The sequence below is a fragment of the Sceloporus undulatus genome, chromosome 4 (genome assembly GCF_019175285.1).
Source record: "Sceloporus undulatus isolate JIND9_A2432 ecotype Alabama chromosome 4, SceUnd_v1.1, whole genome shotgun sequence".
Lineage (NCBI taxonomy): Eukaryota > Metazoa > Chordata > Lepidosauria > Squamata > Phrynosomatidae > Sceloporus > Sceloporus undulatus.
Genome location: NC_056525.1, coordinates 161,071,873 through 161,096,381, shown reverse-complemented (window position 1 = coordinate 161,096,381; position 24,509 = coordinate 161,071,873).

The following is a 24,509-nucleotide window of genomic DNA, read 5'->3' as shown; positions in this document are numbered from 1 at the left end:
CTAGAGCCAAACGTCTCAGAGACAGACCAGAGTGCTGTACCTGCTCTAGTAGAGAGTCCTGCCCATTAACATATAGAAGACCACTTACATGTAACCAAGAGTTCTGCATCTGTGACTTCTTCATATTTATGATCCATTTGTATCCATTTGTTTAGGAGTGCCATAGAGATTGTGCAAATAACCCATTCCTTATTTACCAGTCTGCTTTTGCTGTGATTGACAGCGGTCTCTTCCTCTATCACTCAGGAAGTGGCTGACTGGTGTTCCCACCCTCCCTCCTTGTTTGAGTAATCTCTGCTGCTATAGAGGATTATGACAAGGACTCTGTTTCTTCCTGTCACAATGGAGATTATTCATGTTAAGGGGTGGGAACATTAGTCCACTACTTCCTGACTGACAAGGGAACAGACCTCCGCTATGGTTCCCACACTACATTCCAGTATTCATTCATATGGTAATCTTGTCTAGTTGACTTTAGGCAACATCCTTACTTCTTCCTTTGTCCCCCAATGGCCATATTTAAAACCGAACCTGTCACCTCATCTCCACAATTTTTTTTCATTTCAAGTGACATTCTCACATGCAGCCTACTTATATAGGTCTGTCACTGGACTCTTTATCCCATGCATCTGAGGAAGTAGACTCAAGTCTATAAATGTTCATGCTACTAACTTCTCTCTTTCAGATAGTCTCAAAAATACAAGATCCTTTGGCATACTGATGTTCCAAACTAAAATGGCTATGTCTTTGACTTAGTTGGCTCCTGTCAACTAAGGCCCAGTACAGATGGATGCTTTGTGCTGGCCTGGGCCTGAAATTAGGGCTAGATAGGGCTGGGCATCCACATGCCACCCTTGCGTCATCATCGTGCACCCCCATCTATACTGGGCATGCCATGATGATGCATGCATATCAGAGCACCCAAATGGTGCTCGCTGGAAGGGGTGTCATCATGGCGCACGAGTGCCACAACGACACCTCTAAAACGAAGATGCCTAGAGCAGGTTCTTTTTAGGGAGTATGTTGGTTCTGTGGCAGCGGCTGCTGCAGAACCAACCCAGGGCAACAATGGGCGGCTTTGAGTCGTCCATCTGTATATCCCCTAAGTTTGGGTCTGGGGGACACAATGGTCCCCACGGGATCTTTGAGCTCCACACCCCCACAAACCTTAGTCCATTTTTAAAGAATCCATTTTTAATGCTTTGACCCCTTTGGGAAAATGAAGGTAGGCCTTTTAAATTATGACCTAAACAGGAAACCTAGTTGTTTTAAAAAAAATCAGGAAGTGAAACATAATTGTGCCAAACATGGTCTGGGCAACCAACCAAAGGCTGATTGCTGTGCAGCTGATAGCCAGCAGCTAAAGAGAAAGTCAAGTCACACAGCAACAAACAGTTCAGCACTTAATTTTACTTTAGTAAATACAAGCCTTATGTCCCAAACACAATTCAGCAATGTCCAAGTCAGACAAATGACATCCAGAGTCAACAAACATAATCCAGTTTAAAAACAGAGTTCAGGAACATAACAGGGAGCCAGATAAGTCAAATAAACTCCAACAAGTCTCAGAGGGCAGGGATAGGAATTTATAGATCAGCAGCTTCACAAAGCTGCTGCTTAATTAATTGCTGCTTCCTAGAAATCCAGTTCCCATAATTCCATAGCATTGCACCATGGCAGTTAAACTGGTGTCAAACCGGATTATTTCTGCAGTGTGGATGGACTCTGAGAATCAGGTGCTGCTGTTTTTAGGGGTGGTCCTATCATTAAGCAGAGACAACTGTCTCAGATAATAATGGTGGGCCACCAGTAGCTTTCCATATTCATTTCTCTTGATCCTTTGCCCCTACGTACCCTCCACAAAGCCTGTTTTGTACCACTGCTTCTCTCCATGATCATTCTTGAAGTAAATTCAGTGAGCAGTCTACTTCCATTCTTAATTCTCAACCTGGATTGTTAAAGTGAGCCACCATCTTGTTCTTTGCCTCATGAAGCAAAGCATATGTTGGTATTATTGCCATCAGAATTCTTTCTTCAAATGTACACACCAAATTCTGTTACTGAAAATGCTTGTCAGTAATCCAAGTCAGTAATCCAAGTCTACGAATCAGACATATTGAGTATTTTGGAGTCAAGTCTGATGCTAGTTGGCTTCTTTTCAGAGTACAGACATCTTAGCATGAAAGGGATGGTACACATCTATTTTAGGGACTTTTAAAATGAGAAAATTATTCAGATGAAATCCTTCATGTTTTGCTCTAGTAGGTTTTTCTTTTTGACAGCACAGTTATGGCCACTTCTGAAAACCTATCCACATCTCAGCAGCTTCACATGGTAGCTTTTCACATGTGAAACCTGTCAATTTGTGGAACTGTACCTCTCCCATATGCCACCACTATGGACCTGTAGCACTTCCACTGAAAACCTATGATGGGAAATCCACAAACCAAGTTCCCACTATGGCCATTCTCTATGGCCACATCAAAATGGAAACATTTCCAGCAACTTGCAAGCAACATCCATGACATACAAATGTCCCCTGTAGCCTTATTTCATATATATTAAACCCCAGCAGTTGTGGGTGAGAGTCACATGGAAGGTCATGTATTAATCAGCTGTGCTAGGGAACCTGGCATTTTCCTTTTAAGATGATCATGTCTGTGGGGTGGTTTAAAAACTAAGAGTCCAGTGGGCAAATCTGTTCAGCTTTGCTCTGCTTCTGCATTCAACCTGGCTAGCTAGCAATAAAAAGATCAATTCTGGAAGGTCAGAGTAATCATCCATAGTATATTTATGTACTGAATGCATCACTCTCATCTAATTTATGCAGATCAATAACTAATCCAAACAGGAAAATAAAAACAACAGCAGCAGCAGAACAACACACCTTCATATCTACAATATGCAGGTTATATTTGTGTGTGTGGATAACTTCTATTTTAAAGAGGAAAGCAATACTGGGTGATGAAAAATCATGGCAATACATCTGTAGAATAATAAATATCCCTTCTTTCACAAAATCCACTCATTTCCCAAACACAGGGAGGGTGCAGAGTTATGGAGGCTTGAGATATAACTCTCTTCAGAGTAGATGGGTAAGAACCTACGAACAAAAAGGGTACAGCCACTATGGATATAGGGATAATAGATTCATTACATTTCTGGTTCATGCAACTTTTGCGTATTGCCCACAAATCTAAATAATCTAATTTCTACAATAATTCATGGGGGCTTGAAATGTAGGTCACAATATCTATGCATATACTCATGCTATATATTTTATCTCAGGATATGCATTTTTGAGAGCCAGCATCTTTCCAATCCTACCTCAGTGCAAACAGCAGGGAAAAAGCCAAGTCTGCTATCTGGAAGCCTAGTGATATGGCTGAGCAGAACCATCACAAGTACCTAGTAAAAAGTACGCTTGCACCTGAAAACACTCTTCAGTAGGCCCTTAGTATCCACTGGGATTCGATTCCAGGGTTCACCATGGGAACCATAATCTATATGTACTCAAGTCTCATTACATACGATGGCATGCTAAAAAGGTGCCCTTTATATAAAATGGCAATACCTGTATTAAGGTTTACTTTTTGGAATGTATGGGTTTTAAAAAATATTTTCAAGCTGTGGATAGTTGAATCCATGAAAAAAGTTATCCATGGATATGAAGGGCAACTGTTTGGAAAAAGTTTGGAAAAAGTTAAGGCTAGAGAGAGCTGCAACTCTTGGAACAGCCAGTGACCATGCTAACTGGGGATGTTGAGAATTTTATTCCAAAGAGTAACTTTTCCAAGCTCTTGTATTTCTATATTTTCACAAAATTAGACAGTAAGTTAAAAAGGAATATTAGATAACATATTTGTAAATTGATACCCAACAGAATGTGGATACCTGAACTGTTATCTGCCAGACTTCAAAAAATACAAAGATGGCTAGAATCCACAGAAGGGTATGACAAATGCAAATTAATTAATCTTTGATGTGCCATATGACTCTTGGATGTAAATAAATATAATTATTGGTAATATGCACTGTTCCACATAGTGAAATTTCTAATTATCCACACACATATATATCGTTCTTCCTCTGGACAGCCAAGGAAAGCCTCGTTTCCTTGATGGTCCATTTTATGGAGAAGTGAAAAAAGAAAACCAAGTGATGGAGATATCAAGTAATTTGTAAAAGGTCACATATTAACCCAGTGGTGGTCACTGGATTGAATGCTCAATTCACTTTGAGTTGCACTGAAGATTTCTCATTGCAATGCCCAGAGCTACCAAAATCACTGTCCTTCTCTTTCTTTCTAACCTTTCCTTTTCTGCTGTGATCTCATCAACTATCAAATCACACAGTGGGGACAGATGAGTATAAGATGAAAAACTTCTCTGTAACATGCCTGTACAGCAGGAGGTCAGCACTGACAATTTAGCAGGTAGTTTTCCTCCCATTCTGACCTTCCTGCAATTTCATCTGGAACAAATGTCATACTTTAAGGCAAATTCTTATATATGGATAGAACTATGTACTGATGTCCTCTTCTTCTCCCAAGTTGTAGCTCACTGAAGTTCTAAGTGCTAATAAACTACTGTCACGGTTCATTGCAGAGTTGTCTGAACATCAGTCATTAATAAAAATGACACGTCCATTTATTATTCACAAGACTTTGGAACACTTCCATTAACATTTCAACTATTTTTGTCTACCTACCACTCAAGGATCTACAGAAAGCTATGGAGCAGACCTTACCAATTGACTTATACACCTTTTTAGGGAGGCACATATTTGTGATGCACTTCATGGCATTTTAGATAAAATAGAGTGCCCATGATATGAAATCTCTGGTATCAGATTGTGCATAAAGTTTGAAAACCTGATATACAGTATATTTTTAAGGACTTAATATGAACTTTTTCTTCTTCAGTGATTTCTGAGAACTACTGTTTGGCCAGTGGTTGGTCTGAAAATACTCTGGGAAATGGTTCTTAATTATTGTTTAAGAGAGGAATGGTCCTCTCTTTGCAGCAGGCATCAAGTGTTCAGTGTTCCAGAATGCATGCATGCATGCATGTATACATACATAAAATGTGTAGATACATTCAACACCTGGAAGACCCCAGCCTGTGTAGGAATTGGTCAGTCTTTGAATTTCATTTTGACTTAACTTCTTCTTCTTTTATTTCCTGATGCCAAGTTCATTTAGGCCTGTGTGCACAATTGTAGCAAAATTAGTCCAAAAAATGAACTAATGAATATTTGCACATATTTCTCCCAAAAGTATCATTTTTATGAGCCCAGATCACAACAAAGATTATGGCATATACCTGCCAAGAGTGGTGAACCTCTATTAACCTGAGGGCTGGATTCAGCTTCCTAGATCCTGGAAGAAAGAAGAAAAGAGGATGCATAAAATTGTGATCTTAGCTACAACTCTATCATTCCACACACATTCCTGGAAAAGAAGTAGGTGTCCTATGGCCTCTTTGTTCATTTGTTTGATTATTATTATTATTATTATTATTATTATTATTATTATTATTATTATTATTATGCTTTATTTATATAGTGCTGTAGATTTGCACAGCGCTGTACATATAAATTTATTGTTTGCAGCATTCCCTGGTTCCAAGGTCGCTCCTTGGAGTGAAGGGGACCCAATTTGACCCCAGAGAGCATTAGTGGAAACACTACACCAAGTCAAGAGCATGGACATTTGAGGCATCCTCCCACAATTGCTCCACCAGCCCACATCCAGCCCAACCCACCAAATATTGCAGGCTACCAAGGCCATAATGGGCATTCATGATCCCTACCACCTCATATTTTGTGCCTACCCTCCTGAGTTTGATTAGGACTTTCCCCTCAGAGAAGACTCTTTATAAACAACCACTGATGTATTTAATGGAACTGGATGTATTTATTGGTACTGTTGGGTTTTATGATTGTATTGTATGTTTTTATCAGGTTGTAACCCCACCTCGATCCGTAGGGAGAGGTGGGGCAATATAAATAAAAAAATATTTATTATTTATTATATATTCCTCTGCACCATCTACAATTATCAGTGGCAGGGGAGCGTCAGGGCCCTGGAAAGGATGAGTCAATGAAGCCAGTGACAGGTGGGACCAATAAAACAGAGTTGATGCACATGGCCTGGGAAGCTGGTGAGCTGTCTGTAAATATTTCAGGTTGTGGTGATCAGTGCAAACACAAAGTGCCCTCCAACAAATAATTCAACGGCGCGTTACAGATGGGCCCATAGAGGCACCGTCGTTACGCATGAGGGGCGGTGCTTCCTGACGCGCCTTGCCCCTCACACGTAACGAGTGCGTCAAAATGGCTGTGCCGCATACAGATGGGCACCGCCATTTTGACTTCACGGACGCACAGTGTCCGGAAATTGCACGCCGGAAGTGGCACCGCGAGTGCATACCTCGTGCCTTGCGGCACCACTTTTGGGGCCCAGGAAGAAGCACTTTCTTGCTGCGCCTAGGAACCATGCAGATTGGCTGCTGCGGTTCCCGGACGCAGCAACCGGCAGCGGCGCGAGACCACCCATTTTGGGTGGTCTGTAATGCGCCAATGTTTCTGAGACTGCCTTAATGGCTAATAGCTAACACACTGCATACCCTACATTGTATTTGGGGTACTCCATGTTTTCTTATTTCATATCTGAAACCAGCATGTTCTTAATAGGTCCCAATAACCTTTTGGAACACTAGGTGAGATTCCCAGGAGAAAAGGAGTGAAGACTCAAGGACAGATACACAATTCACACCAAGTTACAATCAAGGCTAAATAAATGTACTAATGGCTCCTTCCTTCCCTCAAGTCCTCTGTATTTCCTCTGGCACCAAAACAAAAATGAGGTCTCACTTTTTGTCGTAAGCCAGCTCTTTCTGTTTACCCCCTGCAGTCATTCACACTGGGGTTGTCCTCATCCAATCAGTTTTTTTTTCACCTGTAAGTTAGAGCCACCAACTAGTTTTCAGATATCAATATTGGTCCCAAAACCTAGCCTCTGTGCACACAGTACATATACAGTTATCCCAGGCTGTGTTGCATGTTTGATATGTGTTGCCCTAAGCCCTCAGCCTGAGCCAATCTCATTTTTCCATAGCCTACTCTTTGGACAATATTGCCCTTTTAAACCCCTCAAACTCGGCTATTCAGTTTCCATATTTCTATTTCAGTTAGCCCTGAATGCTGTGTCTGTTGGAATTACTAATGTGTATGTGTAATTGCATTCCACTTTTTTCTAAATAAAACCCTCTTCATTCACCCAATCCTGGAGTGCTTCTCAGTTATTTACCAGTATACACAGGTACCAGTGATCGTAAAGCTCATCTAGACTCTTGCAACTTTAATTTACCCAATATTTAAAGATGACGCTTGGTGAGGAACCCCTCCTTAGCTCCCCTCCCACACACACCTTTCTTTGGACATCAGTATCTATGTGGGTACAGTGGTACCCCGGAATACGAATGCGCCGGGTTACGAATTTTTCGGGATACGAAAAAATCCCATAGGGATTTATTGCTTCGGCTTACGAAGGTTTCTTCGGGTTACGAAAAAACCGCGGCGCTATTTTCCGCCACCGGAGGGCAGCAGAGAGCTATTTTTCCATTAGCGCCTATGGGAATTCGGCTTACGAAGGTATTTCGGGTTACGAAATTAACCGCGGAACGAATTAATTTCGTAACCCGGGGTACCACTGTATATGGACTGCTTAGAGCAGTGATGGCGAACCTTTGGCAGGTGTGCCAGAGGTGGCACTCAGAGCCCTCTCTGTGGGCACATGTGCCGTTGCCCCAGCAGAGAGTTTGCTAGAGTTTGTTACTAAAAAGCCAGAGGCACATGACACTTTGCAATAAATAAGTGGGTTTTGGGTTGCAGTTTGGGCACTCGGCCTGTAAAAGGTTCACCATCACTAGCTTAGAGTCAGGAAGGCTGAGCAGGTGTAGGAATGATGAACAAGAATTTAAATGAAAATAGTTATTTAATGAAATCTAGCTTCTAAAATAGAATATGATTTGATGAAGTTCTTTTTGCCTATGAAGGTAGAGTGGTTAGTAGAATTAAAAAGGAAGATGCCTTCCACAATTTTAAACAAAATCAATAGCATGAGTCACCATATTAATTATGATTTCAGGAGATTAGAAGTTTCTTAAGTAATATTATGATGGAGAGTTCATTACATAAAAATTTCCTGTGGTATCTATGTCATTGTTAGAGTACAGATCATGTTGCCCACTTGCTTCTTTCAGCATCAATTAAAATTCTTAACCAAGGCTGTGATTTCATCAATTTCACTCTAAAATATTTAACATGCAAACCATTTAGAATAAACAAGTACAATTTTTCCAAGCATTTAATGGACTACTGGGGTCACATATTATATGTTCAAGGCTTCTCTCATGCATTTGTCTAAACATCTTTCCACTTTTGACACTGTTGCTATTCATCCTCATGGTTTTTTTTTTTTTTTGGATATACTGCTGAGAGATGTGTGTGAAATAGGAATGGAAAGAATATTCAAAAATATTTGAACGATAGATGAAAAGTGGGTTTCCTGATGGAAAATACTGGAGGGATGAGAATTTTCCCAGTTAACTACCAATCCTGCATTAAATCCATGCATTTTTTCATGATTTTGTGTGCAGAAAAAAATAATGTTGCTGGGAGAGGAAGGATAAGTCTCAAACGATTAATAGTCCTCAAAAACGGTGCAGTTTTCAAGGACTGCAGTAGTGATTAAAATGGAAAAAATATTCCTTCTTGTCTATGAGAACAAAATTCATGAAGATTCGGCTCTCTGGCGTGTAGATTGTACCTGAAGACTTCTCACAGACTGAAAACTCACCTAGAGAAGGGCACATACAGTTTTCCCAGGCTGTGTTCTATGTATGATATGTGTTGCCCTAAGCCCTCAGGCAATAGGCATGTTCGTGCAGAAGCTGATATTTTCTCAAAATCCTTGTTCTCAGAACTTGCACAGCTTTAAAGAGCAAGAGGTTAACTACCTTTAACTACTAAACAATGAGATGCCTTGAAGAACTTACTAAGCATGGGGTTTCCCACAAAGATATGTTATATCATTTTCATACTATATTTTCATGATTCTTCATGTTTCTTCTCTGCAGGGCTGTATGATCCCTCAGCCTCTGTGGAAGGTAATGCGAAACCCTCTTTGAACAAATCCTTCCAAGAAAACCCCATGAGCAACTTACCTTGGGGTCACCATAAGTTGTAAATACATTGAAGGTGCACAACAACAACAAAATTAAATATACAAATATCATAAACAAATATGTTTTGCACTAATTTAACATGGACATCTATAGTGTGGTTACCACCAGTATATTTTCCTGTGACATGATTTGAAAATGAATGTTATTGAACATTATTTGTATTAGTGATGGTTAGTTTTCTTTCTTTAAGAGAAAGAAGGTGAGTGAAAAAATATTTTTCTACTTTCAGCTTATCCTGCATCTCAGGTAAAATCAAACAGGAAAGCTCCCTATATGCTAAGGCTTGCTTATCTATGAATGCTAATCCCTTCTAAACATACACATTCATATTACAGAGGGATGTCCATAGTGGTTTCCTGTTTAGCAGAAAAACATTATGCACCTACAGTAAAAAGCCTTGCAGATGCCTATAATCACTCCTCAATTTCAACTGAACTCCACCCTCTCCATGTTTGAAAATACACATATTCAACCAGATGATCAAATACTTTTTCAGCTGAGTAAAATTAAATCAGAGTTCTGCTATATTTAGGGACACTGAGAATTTGACAATATGTTTCATGCCTCATTTGGCACAAAAGTTATTAGACCTCAATCATGGCTCAGTGAGTAAATCCACACATTTTATGGTTAGTGACCAATGTAATTTGTCATAACTCCGGCCCTGCTGGTGGTTTGAGTTTACTTGCATAAAATATTGACTCAGCTACAAACCAAGGTTCTGGCTTTTCAGCAACAGTTTATCTTCTTTACCGAGATTCCATTTATCTAGACAAAATTTTAACTCTGATAAATGGTGGTAATACAAGTATAGGATCCTGCTACACACTTAAGTGCTACATTTGTCCTCAAGTCTACCCTGGAAGCAATATTTCAGGTCCTGTTAGGTTACCCCAAACATCACGGGTGCATTTACCTGTTCATCTTCAAATGTGATTTATGTTATGCTCTGCCAGCAGTTCACTTCTACACTCCACATTGAGCAAACAGGCAATCACTATGCAAGAGGTTTAATTGACTCTAGTATTAGGAATGGAAACATGCCAAAAACATGATAAAACATGAAATAACATGATAACAATTCTGGAGCATTTTAAATCTCCAAGTAGCTGTTCCTCACAAACAAAGATCAAGGGAAGATTGGAAGGAGAAATAGTTGAAATGGTTGATATTCCATACCATCAGCAAGGGTATGATCAGAGATAATGGGTTCTTGGCACATGTAAACCCACTGAATGATCTTGGGTGAGTCACATGCTCTCAGCCTCAGAGGATGGCAATGACAAACCCTCTCTGAAGAAATCTTGCCAAGAAAACCCTGTGATTGGTTTTCCTTAGGGTTACCATAGGTCAGAAAAAAACTTGAAGGCACACAACAACAACTGACTTTCCCCTTGTCTTTCTTTTGCTTGACTGAGGAATGGGAAATTAGAAAATGTGACTGCTTATTTATATTTATTTTTGGGTAAACAAGTGAATGGATTTTTAAAAATATCTTAATTTATTATCAGTTAAGACTGCAATGTATAACAATAATTATATTTTACTGGCTTGATTAAAATATCAAGAGAGTTAAGCATATGCTTATGACTGCAAACTGAAATGAATGAATAAAAATGACTGCTGTGATGCTTCATATTCTAATTTTGCTGTTGGTCAAGAGTGGAAATGCAATCAATCAAGTCTGTCATTTTTGAAAAGTTGTTGATCAAGCCAATATATGCCAGCTGCTTTCTTTAAAAAATAAACTTTCTGGTTTAACTTTCAGATTTACATTACAAAATCAAAAATAGCTCAATTATAAGAAAAGCTCAAAACATAGGTGGGCTGTCAAGATAAATGCACATCAAACTATTATCATCCATGACCGCTCCCTCAAACTATCATGATAAGAAGTCCTATAATCAGTCCCTGAAATCTAAGATGTGGGGTTTACAGGGCTTGTGACAGGAGAAACAACATTACAATAATGATTTTTGAAGTGTCCAATTTGCAGACAAGCTGAAAATATGGAGAGAGAGGTGCAAGTGATATACAATACAAAACACAATACAAAATACAAAGTCCTGACAGACTTTAGGGCCTTCTCTTGACAGGACCCACTGCTGACACCTACATTAGCCCTTCCATTTTTATGCCCCTTCTTACAATTCGGTAGGACTAGATGTAACTGCCATTTAAATTTCTCACTGTAGTGCAGAACAATCCCATACTGAACACATGCTGAGAAATTAAAGTCTTTGTTGTGACCAATATCATACAAGCATGTCAGGGCCAACATAGAAGACAGAGATTATTTTTAATTTTATTTACAATCCACCCTAACACAAAAAATTGGGATATATAACATTATTTTCCTCTCACATAGTCCCCAATCACCAAAAGTCAATTCGAATTCTAAAAGTTTCAATCCAAATCCAGTCACATTCTGTTTTCTAAAGTATCTTTTGTTAGCCACCTTGGGTCCAGTTTAGGAGAAAGGCGGCATAATAAATAAATGCATAAATAGGTCATTTGGACCTATTTAAGTTTTCTAAGCAACCCATATCAGAGATGTAGAATCTTTGGTCCTCTTAATGTTTTGGTCTGCAACTCACATTAGCCCTGACCAACATGGTCAGTGACAAGGGAAAGCAATTGTACCTCAAAAGATCTGTAGAGACAAAGGTCTCCCTCCCCACTAAGTGTGATAATGGAGAGGAGGACTGAATGCAGTGCTTACAGTCCCTATGTACACCACCTTTTATAAGTTAGACAATACAATGTCCTCCTTAGAAGCTTATTCTATTTGAGTAGAATGTTAGGTCTCAAATTTCAAGGGAATCCTATTGTAGACAGTCGTCCCCCAATACATGGAAAGCTATGAGGACAACATTTGATGGGACTACAGCTAGTTAATGATTATTTCAGGGATTTTTCCCCACTGTGGGGGAAAAAATATTACTCCATAATATTCTCTCTATATTTAAAAGTTCCAAAGTATTACAGAATGATTATTATAGGGGAAAGAAATTCTCATGGCAGAGCTGCCAAAATCTTTTGAAAATTTATGCAGAAAATAGGTTCCTTACATAACACAGCCACTTTTTCCTCTCTCTCTCTTTTTTTCCCATTTTTGTCAATCCATGTGGCTCTTAGAAGGTTCCAGAGGCAGAAAACTGGCCCACACCTGCCACAAAGAAATATAGGAAATAGTCTATATACACAGCAATGGATCGTACAATGAACACTTGCCTTTGTTAATAGAACTGAAAAAAGGGACATCCCTGTGCTTAAACAATAAAGTGCATTTTACCTACACTTAGAATGTTTGCCAAATATAGTTATTACTGTCTTTGAAGAATTAACATTTTAAAAATTAGGCAAGAGTTTTTAAATAGTCAGCATATGCATTCTACTGATCTGAATGGTCATATGTGTCCAGTTTAAGCTACTGAAGTAGTTATTGTATTCAATTGTCATCACATCAGTAATTCTCTGCAAGTTAAACAACTTTGGCATTATACTTGCAGATTTCAGACTGCATCAGCAACTTTCCCTAGCAGTTTGTTTTAATATAAAGTAATTGAATCAACTAAACTTCATTGTCATTGGAGTGAGGCATTAGCAGCACATTTGGGCAGAGTATGTATGTACCTGGACCTGTGTGACAAATGGTGCTGCAGGGGAGGGTACACCTTTGATGGCCTCCATGAGAAGAGAGTAGATGCTTTGTGTGTGGTGTTGGATGCAAAAGCACTGCAAGGGATGTGGGTGAAGGCCTGGCCATCCCTTCATTTGCTCTCTTTGCATCTTCACTTCACAATCAGCCATATTGTCTCTGTGTTTTACTTCATCTTTGTCACCAGAACTGTGGTCTATGCAGGTCTTTTTTGTCTTTTGTGTTTTTCTTTTCCTTTAAACTTCCTGGTGGTTGGGCCTGGCTGGTTTTCAGTTTGTGTCTACAGGTGTTGTGGCACAATCCTGCTCTCTACCGCCCCCCTCATTTTACATCTTTTACATCATAATTTGATTTGTTTCAAGCTTTCTTTATTATTGATTGCTATTTATTTTTATTGATTTATTTATGGATGTATAATTTACATATGCATTGTAATTAGTGTCCTGTGTTTTTATCTGGTATAGAACTATTGTTCTATTTTAATCTGTTGCTCCACATCTCAATCTATTAGAAGAGGTGCATAAGAAATATTATTTTTATTACTGTTGTTCATATAAAGACATCATGCAGGAGATAATGACTATGCAAATTCAATGGTCATACACAATTCCACCCATAAGTGCTCTAATTGAAGAATGTAGATGCAACATAAAGCTAACATTGCAAAGTTGGTTCAAATGGTCTCACATATCCAGAATCAGTGGGTATAAGTCACTCCATGGTTTCATTAGGATGCAGCCTTAAATAAGTTTGAATCCAACCACTGGTGACAAGTTATTCAACTTACAATGAGAGAAGGAGCCAACCTTGTTTTCTCCCTGTTGCTTCTCTTTTCTCATATGAACCTGATTGTTGAAATTTTGAAGTGGTGTCAAACTGGATTATTTCTAAAACATAGATGCAGCCTGAGTGTTGAGAGGAGAGAAAGGGAAACCATGGAATTGGGTATCTTGGAAGATTGCATGGATGGCTGAAACCTGGAGCTCTTCATATTTGTGAGGGGCAGAAATCTCATGGCCAGATAAAAACAGATTACACCGTTGTGTAGTTTAGAGAAAGTGAGACGTTTTCACATCCCTAATGACAATTTAACTTCTAATAGCCCAACTCATTGTGATTGTTTTGGTCATAAACATATGCTTGTCAAAAGTGAACTCATGGAAAATTTCCAAGACACTAGGCAAGGCTATTTTTATAAGGCCCGATAATAGTAATTAAGTAGGTTAAGTTTTTATCTGCTTTCCCGAATTGTTATGCATAATCATATCGTGTGATTTGGTGCATTCTGTTTCTTTTTTAAAATCACAAATTATTTTTATTGTACACTGATAATATTTTTGCTAAACAGCAGTTCTAACATTAACTAACTAACTCTTGCTCCTCTTTCTTTGTTGATCTTCAAGTTTGCTTGGCATAATTCATTATGTTCCTTTAAGATGAACTAAATGTTTCATTTTGTTATTAGCCTGCAAGCTTCCCTCATCCTGCCATAGACTAACATGAAGAATAGTTTTAATTATTGTAAACTCTGGGTCACTTAACATAGCCAGCCATTGATTACAGAAATTGTAATCTATGCCCACTAACTACAGTTAGATTCATTCATATAAAAATCCTCTGGGAAAATGAATTCCAACAGAACGTGACACTAATTTCACAGCATAATCCTATACATGTTTACTCAGAAATTAAAATCATTAAACTCAGTAGAATTTGGTCTTTAATAAGGGTTTGTAGAATTTCAGCATGATGGAGCTCCCTGAGGAACTTCTCATAACTATGTGATAACTTCAGTCTACCTCCCATTTTTTTAAAAAACACAACAATAACTTAGTTTTCATTTAATATAACCAATATGCTATAACACATTTAAAGTGGTAGTAGAGTTTCAAGGATCATGTGCAAAACATAGCTGGAATGGCACTGTGTTAAGCTTTCCAAAGGCTGGCATGTTTTAGTTAGCATAAGTTTTCATATCGTGCAGCCCACTTCAAAAGATGTATGAAGTGTGGCCTCTGCCATGTAAGGCAACAGTCTATCTGATGAAGTGGGCTGCAGTGTATGGAATTTATGGCATGCAAACATTCACAAACATACAGTTTGAGTGGCACATTGTGGAACACAGCTAATTCTGTCTCCTCCCCATTTTCTAAAAAAATATTTTTAACAGTCCATTGCTCTAAAGTGAAGTAGTGGCCAGGAAACCGTTGCCATTTCCAATGTCTCCCAGCCCTGACTTCAATATACACATCAGGGACAATGCCCAGTAAAAGTAAGAAAGATGGTGGGGCCTTCATTTTACACCACTGACTTTCCTATCTGTTCCTGGCAAGTGCAGTGCATGCATGCCACCAGGAATGCTCCAGGCAGGGAAATGCTGGACAACACCTTTCAAAAACTTATTCACACCTGACACAAGCTCTGAGATTAGATGTAAATAGCTGAAATGTCAGTTGCATAGAGAACAGAAGGGGTCACAAAATAGTTTTTTATATAGTGTCGATGAAGAGGGGTATCTAGTCTTTTTAAAATGGGGAAATGTAAACATGTCAGTTCCCAGAGTAATCTAGTATAGGGTATGTGTTTTAATAAATTCCAGTCTAGGTTGCTGATTTTCTCCTTTTCATCTCATTCATACTGTCCCTACATATTCCTGGAGGTGCTGCTCCTTCATGTTCAAGATCCTGAATGTGCATTGATTAACAATATGATATGGCATTACGAACACTGAAGATATAGATACACACACACACACGCACACACACACACACAGAGAGAGAGAGAGAGAGAGAGAGAGAGAGAGTAGGATAAATTATATTACTAGAGATATGTCTTTGTTCCTGGATCAATGGAGTGTTTCATGCCAAAACAATTATAAGAAAAAGGCAGCATATATATTAAATAAATAAAAATAAAGCAGGTGCTAAGGAAGAATGAGTTGGCAAATGGGACTGAAGTTCATATTCATTTCATTTCATTGGTGTGGTATGTGTGAATATACTGGGCCCAAACAGACAGGCCAAAATAAAGCTGCTTTGGGTCACTTTCAAGGTATGCTGTTTAAATGACACATGCATCTTAAGAGGCCAGAAGCTGTGCCAAAGCTGTGCTTTGGTCCTTAGGACTGGAGCGTGGCTTTGGTGCCACTTCTGGTCTCTTACGATGCATGCAGCATTTAATCAGCATACCTCCAAAGTGACCCAAAGCAGCTTTATGTTGGCCTGTCTGTTCGGGCCCAATCTCCACCAATAGAGGTGGTAGCAGCCTTCCTTCCTTCCTTCCTTCCTTCCTTCCTTCCTTCCTTCCTTCCTGGTGCTTTGGGGCCTGCATGTCCACACTCATCTGTTGTGAAAGTCTACAAAGGGAGTTCTCGTGCCACCGTTATTAATGTTGGTACTGCCCGCCCACAGTTGTGAATTTGATTCCCAGAGGGTTCCAGGGTTGATCAGCCCCATACTTCGTAGGTCAGTAAAATGAGTACCCAGCTTTGCTTGGGGCAAAAGCTTTTCTTTTTTTTTTTTATCTTTTTTTTTTTTTTTTTTTTTTTTCTATATTCTTTCCCCAACAAGCCCCCACCCCCCCCCCCCCCCCCCCCCCCCCCAGCCCGACACCCCCAACCCCCCCCCCCCCCCCCCCCCCACCCCCCACACCCCCCCCCCCCCCCCCCCCCCCCACCACACCCCCCCCCCTCTCGCCCCCTCCCCACCCCCCCCCCCCCCCCCCCCCCCCCCCCCGCCCACCCCCCCCCCCGCCCCCCCCCCCCCCCCCACCCCACCCCCGCCACCTGAGTTCCCCCCCCACCCCCCCCCCCCCGCCCCCCCACACGAGCAACCCCTGATCCCGCCGCCCCTTCCCCATCACCTGCATTCCAAGTGGTTACAGAAATTGTTACATGCTATTGCTATTCCAAGTCTACAAATGGAAGGTATGAAATGTGGTGTCCTGGACCCCATGTGCTGACGGAACAAATACTCAGGCCAACACAAACGTGTGTGCCCGTGGCACTCAGTTTGAACTGAGCCATAACATTTCCACCGGCTAGATGCTTTTCACTAAGGCAACCTCCAGTCATTGGGTAGAACACAGAAAGCCAGTTAACACACACCAGAAGAAAATGTCAAGCCCGAAAAGAGCGCGGCCCTCAGACGCCCTGTCCTAGCTGGATTGGGTCCACCGCAACCTTATGCCAACCAACCCTGATAAGCCTCTTCCAGGCACGAAAAAAGAAGCCACAAAAAGCCAGCTCCTTTTTGCACCCTGGAAAGGGTTGATTTGATAGCCATGTTGGTGCAGAGTTCTGCAGCACTCCTTCCCCTGTGTTGTATGGATGCAGTGCCAGGAGTGTGCAGTGATGCACGCGCTATGCGAACAGCACTGTGGCATCATGGCACTCTGGAGGCAGGTAGGGCTGCGTCATGGGATGGTTACACCTTACTACGCCCCCATTCAGCCCAAAAGTGCTGGTCTGTACTAGGGCACATATTTCCCCATCCCACCTTCTGATGTCCTAAACTTGATGACAGGATGATGTTGATTGTAGCTTCTAGTCTTTGTGGGGAGGGCAAAGCCATAGCTATTGGTCACAATGCACACAGTGCAAACGGCACATTTATATATTTTTTTTCTTGAGACATTGCCCCAATCATCAAGAAATGAGTTAATCTTACCTAGGCTTTCTTTCCCCCTGTGCTATGGTTTTTTGTAAAAGTTACCTCACTGAGTTAAGTCCTCACTTTGGTTTTCGTACCTTCCAAAATTCTGGAAACATTTCCATTCCTGGCGGAAACAGTGTTTGTGGTGAACCATGGCCGCCCTCCTACCCATTAACTTAAACAATTCTCAAACATTTCCCTTCATATCTCATCCGTGACTTGTCATCTTTTTCAAGCAGGGACTTTTTCACGCTTTTCAGCATGCAGAGAATGTTCTTCCACATTCATTATTCGTCAGAAGCAACCTCTTCTCCACTTTTGTACAGGTCTCCATATTTGCATAGGAGCTCTTGAAATACTTTTGTTCTTACCATATCATTCCTACATGGCAGTGACCAAATTGCAGAGCTTAGGTCTGCCACAAAACACCTCCATTCCTCATAAAGCTTGCACATTGCCTAAGAGACCATCGTTAATGGTGAGCACGATGGCCCTTACAGGAAATTTACCTCTATACTTGTTCTTATCATTACGGAACTCTTGGTAACCTTCCATAGAATCTGGAGTACCAACAACTCACAGTTTGAAAAAAAAAATCACTTTGGGTCACTAACAGATTCTCCATTCCCCGGATACAGGCCTTGATGACATGAGTGCTCTCCAGTTCTACTTGCTCAGAGTGATTATAGGCGCAAGATCACTATAGTGAATCAGATGATGGCATAAACTATGAATCGATGTTGCTTGTCTGGTCTGATCACACTTTGAATTAGCAACATCTATTGTGCCTAACGTGAAGCACTGAGAAGACAATACATTCCTTCTTATCAATCAAAAGGGACCACTTCGTAGAATAGCAAGTATGTAATTATAAACAAGGGGCTTGTTACTTTCTAGGCCAAGCTATTTTGATTTGCATGGACAAAATGATGTTTGTTTTGAGAGAGGAGTGGAGCCTCCTTAGGCTATGTAAATGGAATTTTTCTAATATTGACGTATGTGGACATACACAGTGACACATAGGCCAGGACACTTTGAAGAAGACCATCTTGTGTGACTTAGCAAAAGATCTCCCGAAGCAACCTTTGAGAGTTGAAACACGATATGAAACTATGTTGCCCTTGGTAGGTAGAAATGCCTAGTACCTTCACTTCTCCTTATTCAATGTGAGATTCAAAATATAGAATTCTTACCCTAAATAACATATAGTGAATGATAGTATTTTGCTTTTCATCTGTTTGTATTTGCATTTCAAAGGCCTCCTGACACTATGGCAACTGGGTCCAGATCGAGGGAATTAGTTGGGGATGTCAGCTTATTTTCTACCCACTCGTCGCATTATAATTGTTTTGCTTTAGTGCTTTACTAACACTACGAACGCTTTGTGAAGCACTTTGGTAGACAGTTACTCAAATACTCTAGAAAAGTCCTGACAATTGATCACCAGGTTTGGGAGCCCATTTTCTCATTCCCTTCCCACTACGGGTGGGAGATGGACATTTTAACTCCCATCTGCTTTTTTTTTTTTTTTTTTTTTTTTTTTTTGCTTAAGTCAGCCCTTTCATATTACAGATTTTTTTATCTATGATTAAAAACCATCCTCCGCTTGAACGTATACATTTGCACACATGCTATGCATGCATGCACCCACACACATTCCAAAGGCAAACCTTTCATTTACATTTTATATACAGGGACACTATTTACTATGCCACTATATTTATTGGGATTCAGCTATCCACAGATTTTTGGTATCTTGGGGGTCCTGGAATCAAACGCAGAAACCAAGGGCCTACTGTATTTAACTTGCTCTAGGTTGGATTTTTCTTTGCATGTGAAATATGCTCAGTATGGACTGGCATCATGTGATAAGAAGGTTAAACACGCTTTTATGTTTGTAAAGATGGAACCTCTCTATACAACCAAGTAGAACAGGACAAAGAAGAGGGACATTTTAACAGCCCTGGGTTTTCTGAGACGAGATGCTTACCTCTGAGCCTGGCTGGCTTACTTATAGAAAATGTATTCCTATGATACTTGGCCTTGATGTGACGTATATTTGCAGTTAGTTCCAAGGCTCCTTTGGCCATGATATGATGGCAACATCATGACTTTCTTTGTTCATTTCTTTGGTTTCCAAGATATGTTTTCAAAATTGAAATTCAAAACTACTGCTTTTGTAGAGCAAAACCAGGCAATGGTTGTACTCTGAAATGTGCTTGATCAGAAGGGTACTGATATAAGGAAGATAGTGGATATCCTAAATAATGGGTAGGTTGCTGCTGAGAGGTTTCTATGGGGGGGGTATGTGTGATGATGAGGGTTTTGCTGCAGCACCCTCTTACAAGGGACTTATATCTAGAAACATGAGAGACCACATTTGAAGAATTCTTGCCCACAATTAAATGTTGAGATTGCCACTGCCAATTGACACTAATGATAAAAAAATATCTCGCTTTATCACCCCATTCATTCTCTTCAAATCCACCTTATTTCCTTCCCATTCCTTTTTTCACATTGGGTTGAAAAAACACAAGCAAACGTTATCATATGTAAATTTGTCCTCATTTTTAAACAACACTTTGTTATTTCCTGATATGTGGAGGAAATAGACTTTAATTGCTCTCTTTCTCTATTTTCCAGTTAAATGGCTGTATTTAAGCTGTTTCTTTAGAAAAGGTGAATCTGTTTTGGTGTGCTCCTTATATCTCTGCAAATACACGCTGCATAAAGATGTATATCTTGAGCTGATGGGCCTTCTTCTTTGCAAAAATATCTTATGTGTATGTCCAAAAATAATGTTTTGTCAATATTTTCAAAGCTAAAAAAAAAATCTTTGGGATACCATTGTGATATATCATTTTGGACATTTTACAAATGGAAAACTTTAGACAAAATACCCGGGAATATGATGCCGTACAGGTGGCAGGGCAAAGCCAGGGGAGTGGACAATTATGCAACAGAAGGCCAAGTGGCGGTGTTGGTAGGGGCTAGTTTTTTCCTTTAGAAACAGTTCAAAGAGAATTATCCTGTTTAGTTCCATGCCTTGGGACAACTCAAGTACTCTGATATGTTGTAGAAACATTTCTAGAGTTACTTTCAAAAACGAATCCAACATCATATGTTTTCTGTTACCACTGATCTTTTGAAAATGCAATATCAAGATTTACCCAAGAGGCAAGATACCATTTGACCAGCCACCGTGAATTCTCTTAAACCCAACTCCTCCTTCACTTTGCAGTCGAAATGGAAATTCTGATATCTCTCATTTTGCCATGGACCGCAAGCACAAGAAGAGCAAACTGGCAGTAACTAAAAAAAATTTATCCCCCGACAGGGTTGCCCCTTGCTGATGCTACTGTTACCAGAAATCTCCCACAATAGCTTCAGACAATGGATTGACCCCTCCTTACCTGCTTCCAAAATAACAACTAATCCACCTTACACACCCTCCAATCCCACACCACTCCCCCTCACTCACCCGGTCCGCCCTTTCTTCCGTGACCCGACCACTCACTCAACATGCTCTAAAATTCCCCACCAAAGACCCCCCCCCCCCCCCCCCCCCCCCCAACCCCCCCCCCCCTCCCACCCAGGTTTTAGAGCTATTTCCTGCTGAGGAGGTGTGCCTGTACCTTTACTATTAGTCTACAGGTTATGGACTTCCATGACTGAATGCTCTCTGTAGGGAGAGGGAGAAATCTAAAGAAAAGGAGATCCCGGAGAGAGACATAACGCTGAGGACTCCTGAGGAAATTATTTTAATTTTCTAATTTAAAAACTTTATTATTTTTAAAAACCCCAACATGTCCCTCCCCCCATCTCTTCTTCCAAGCATCTTTGTCATCATTATAACTACCGCATTGCCATCTTTTTATAGCCACGTTTTCCCACACAAAACAGTTCCAAAACCTTACAATCAAAAGACTACCCACGGCCGCTTAAAGTGATGAACACCTTCCCCCCTTATTATAGCCAAACTCAGGGATGGGTAAATCTAGATTTCCCAGTCCTGACATGTCAAGAAGACTGAAGCAAGTTTTCTATCTGGCGGTAACTTCAAGACACTTGGGGATTACTACCCCGTGTCATGTACGGGTTAAGATGAGGGCAGGGGACTGTCAAATTACAATCTATAAACCAGCCTTGTGGCTGAAATGACGTGGATGAATCCTTAATAAATAATAAATAAAACTGTCTAACCTCAGTGGCATCATATGGTTGGGCATCACTCAGTAGCTAACTCATGGTATTCACAACCATGAGTTGTGCTACACCACACCGCCTCCTCCTATACCACACACTATGCAGATCCTTGTCAATGTTTTTTGTTTTCTTTCGTAACTCATAAATAATAATTCACACAACCCACTGAATTAAATGGCAACCCCACTGCCATTCAATTGTATCTATTGTTGTGAATAAACAACTAGTTAAAAAATTCAAATTCTACCTTTTAATTGCAATCTCCTTAACACAGCCTAACAAGTGATGTGTATTATTACATAGTTCAGGTATGAACGTAAATATTGGTACGGTGTGATGTTTTAAATTAATGTTTAAAAAGAATTTTAAAAAAATGATCTATTGCAAGATTCTAAAACTATGTGATTTAAAGTTGTGCTAAGACACAATATTTTTATTTGCACCTCAATTTCTCAAGGGGGACTCTCAAAGAACTCCGGAATTTGACCGCAGTCAGCAAACTGACAAAATTTCTCCTTGCCAACCTACAGCACCACTCCCCGTAACAGCATTTCTTTAAAAACCTTCATTTCTCCAAATTTTGCTGACCAAAAACAGTTTTTTTTTTGCTCCTGATGGAAGGGACAGAACAAGGCATAGTCTGTACCTAGTAGGAAACTGATTTCTAGGTGGACGGGGGAAGGAAAACTTTTATACCATTCTCCTTCAATTCTTCCAGTGGCCTCTTGGGTCTTCTTGGGGATGAAGAGCAAGAATAGGATAAATAGTTGCAATGCTGGTGTTCTCACTTGACTCAAAAAAATTTTGCATGTGAACAGGTATAACCCTTACGAAGGGTGTGTGGACTAGCACAAGCTGATGCTATTTTTTTTTTTTTTTACTATCTAGATTTATATTGCATTTACTGGTGGACAGAGTACTTATATGACAACTTAGCCCATATTACTTTTGCTTGTCTTGGATGAAATAATAATAATAATAATAATAATAATATTAAATACTTAATAATTAATAATATAATAAATTAATTAAATTTATTATATATCCCGCCTGTGGCGAGGACACACTCTGGGTGGTTTACAAAATTACAAATAACATTACAGCATTAAAAAAAAACAACTATATTTCCCCTCCCCCCCTTAAAACACGTTATTAAAGTGCATATCTAAAAATTAAAACCACACATAACCTAGTTAACAAAAACAACTAAACTTAAACAAAAATAATACCAACCGGGATATAAACCACTGCATGAAAGAAAGGATTGTAATACACATTGTATTTTATTGTACAGAACAAATCTAACTTCATGATTCATAGGAAGAAAACACATGCCCTCTGCTCAATCCTGAGGTAGTCAGTAGGTTCTAACTTAAAAGATGTTCCGATTGAGGCCATTGGAAAACAAGGGCGGGTTAAGCCAAAACTGCCAAAAAAATACGTATTGATAGTACGTATTAGGGTTAAGAGATAAGGGCGGTGATCTCCGCAACACCCCTAACCATTAATTACGTAGTCAATCTGTAAACAACTATGGCGTGCGGCCTGTTCACCACGGCCGCACGCCATATTTGACATAGCGGGGGACGCTCGTGTGACCACCACGTTGTGCGGCGCTTATGATTGTCACAGGAAGAAGAACAGAAGTCTCCATTTTGGAGCTTCTTTTTTTGCTCCGTGAGGGAATGCGCAGTTTGTGTGCTGGCTTCCCTCGCAGAGCAAACACGCAGTGGCAGTCTGGTAAAGCACCACAGGAGTTCTTCCCTGCAAACAATTGGGTTCTATTTTTTCCACCTTTCCAAAACCTCACTTGTCTAAGGTTAACATCAGCTCTCATTACCTGCTTTCTTTCTGGGTCAAAGAGTCATTCCGTGCGTGGTTCTCCAAACCCTTATAGGCTTTTCATTTGTTTTTTCTAGCTGTAGATGAACCAGGATCGTTTTGTTCCTCTGGATTTCGTTTTGTATTATAGTGGGCTTCAGATATAGCATGTAGAACCAAAATGGCTCACTCCAGCGAGGACCTTCTGTGAAAGAAGAGCTTAAAACTCAGTGTTTGAGATAACTTGTGCAATGAGCAACTGTGTGTGTGTTGGGGAGTAAGGCCAAAAACATACTAAGTCATTGTTAATTATACTTCTGGTCTTTGGTAAAAAACAGATTCTGCATTGAGATGGCCTTGCTTAGCTAAATTCTTGTTTAAGACTACCTTTGCTAGAAAAATATCTAAATAAATTAAGATAAATTATAAATTCCCCTGTTTATTAACACTGAGCTGTATAAGCTCACTGGTTTTTGTCCTCACTTGCCATCTTGAATCAAAATCTTGCTGAAGGGTTTGGTAACAAAACGTTAGATTGTAGTAGCAGCTGTTCAGCTGGAGTGATAGTTATCATGCCCACCCCCAACCTTACTCTACAACCTACAGTTGATTTATTTTTGTGAAAGTTTTTATTTATGAAGGGTCCAGTTAATTGGCTGTGGGTTTAATGTGGACTCTAGTATGATGTTCTTCTTGATCACCAGTTAAGCGTGTTTTCAGATACAATCTTTAGGGTGTTTGTTTGCTTAATGTGACTGGATTCGCTTTGGGGACCTTCATCTCACTTCTGGGCTGCAAAGGAAGAAAACGAAGAGGCTCAACTTCAGAGGACAATAAGAACATTTCCGGTGGTTTTTGGCAATATCAGTAGTCTTCTATGTCTTTAATTATAATATCGATTTGGGGATTGCATGGCAT